The following is a 2,132-nucleotide window of genomic DNA, read 5'->3' on the forward strand; positions in this document are numbered from 1 at the left end:
TAAAAGTTTACATTGCTGTTGCAGATGAAATATAACACAGATAACATTAAATTTTTTTACCAGGTTTAAATGTTGAATATTAGTAACTCAAAGCCCTTTTTCTAAGCCTCTCTACCTAACCGCCGGTCGCACACATCCGCCATGTTTGTAGTTTTTAACACGTTTTATTCGTGTTTGTAGTTCTTGACAGAATCCTTCACCAAAGCGCAATGGATTGTGGGCAATATTAGCCATTAGAGTGTGCACAGATCCCCATTCAAAAATCGACCTGAAATAGTAGACCATCCGGGGACTTTTGGCATACTCTTTTCTACATACTATTGGATAGCTTTGGGACACACTTATTCTAATCTCACATACTATTTAGGAAGGATAGTATGAACATTGAGACGCAGGGAGAGTCAACCTACTCAGAGTCGACTGAACTGTCAACCTACTCAGAGTCGACTGAACTACCTCAATTCAGCTGTTCTGAGCCCGAAAACTCCCATCTCAGGGTAAGTCAACTCAGAGTTCAAGTTTCAACTCAGAGTTGGTTGAACCTTGTTATTGAAACGGGCCCCAGAACATAAAGCTGACAATAATATCTTTCATTTTGGGCTAATGTTAGCCTATATGTTAGGGCTGTGCAATTAATCGCATGCGATTGTCAAGCGCATCTCGACGTGCTTCACTAGCTGCGTTTACATGGACCCAACTAATCCGATCGTAATAAGACTAGAAGCACAAACACAATAATAAAGTCACATGTAACCACGTCAATCGGATTGAATTGGCCAGATCCGATAGTATGAACATTGAGACGCAGGGAGAGTCAACCTACTCAGAGTCGACTGAACTGTCAACCTACTCAGAGTCGACTGAACTACCTCAATTCAGCTGTTCTGAGCCCGAAAACTCCCATCTCAGGGTAAGTCAACTCAGAGTTCAAGTTTCAACTCAGAGTTGGTTGAACCTTGTTATTGAAACGGGCCCCAGAACATAAAGCTGACAATAATATCTTTCATTTTGGGCTAATGTTAGCCTATATGTTAGGGCTGTGCAATTAATCGCATGCGATTGTCAAGCGCATCTCGTCAGTAAAGCCGATTCCGTGATTGGTAGTAAATCGCCATCACCTGCTTTCAGATGGAGCGGCATTTAATACACAGAGCCGTAGTTCACTGACAAGCTAGGCAATATCGCGTTCATAATCGTTGGCCAGATCCGACTAAAATTTCGATCGGATTGTAAGGGGTGGTTTATTCATTTTGTAATCCGAGAGAGAGGACATGTAAACACTTGATCGGATTGAAAACCGAAACTGGAAAGTACTGCGCATGCGCAGTGACGTAGAAATAGCGTAATGATGTATGACACGTGGAACGAGCTGTTCTTCCTGGTGAATAAAGTGTCATAAATGAATGTCCAGTCACTAGGCTTGTTTGAGATGCGCCTCGCCTCGCCTAAAATGTATTTAAAAGTTTCATGTGAGAACATCTGCAGTGAGAGGAGGAGTGAAATAAGCGCAGTCAAGACGGACAGTTCTGACCTCTCGAAATGGAACAGATACCAATGAGATCAAAGGCAGATATCGTGTTAAGCCGGGCTCACACTACAGGATTTTTGGCTGGATTTTGCTGTCGCGGACAGATTTCCACAGTCTGCGACAAAACCCCTGGATAATGACTAAATCAGTGCTCGTTGTGGTCGCCGAAGCTCGCTAAGTATGAGCAGGGCAGCAACATGATCCGAACCTGTCTCGAGCTATCACAGATGCTACGATATTTTCAAACCTGTTTGATATTATCGCCACGTGATCTCGTAATGTGAGCGACACAATGACAAGGTGGAACTAATCCAGCCAATCACAGTGCAGATGGTACAGTCTTATCATGCATCTTTATGAACAGAAGCGAAACCACAAATTAATCAAATCAACTAACTAGAAAAAATTAACAAATGCATCGATTATGTATATAATACCACGTTTCATTGTACTGTTTAATTACCTCCAACTCTTTCTGCAGTACTGACAGTCCTTGTTGTCCACGTCTTCCAAGCCATTGTTTCTGCCATATTGTCTTTTGTTGTGGTTTCTTCTTTCTTTCGGATAAAATAACTGCACAGACCAATTGAAGGGCCAGTTGATC

This window comes from Sinocyclocheilus rhinocerous, unplaced genomic scaffold (genome assembly GCF_001515625.1).
Source record: "Sinocyclocheilus rhinocerous isolate Xijiao unplaced genomic scaffold, SAMN03320098_v1.1 scaffold1595, whole genome shotgun sequence".
Lineage (NCBI taxonomy): Eukaryota > Metazoa > Chordata > Actinopteri > Cypriniformes > Cyprinidae > Sinocyclocheilus > Sinocyclocheilus rhinocerous.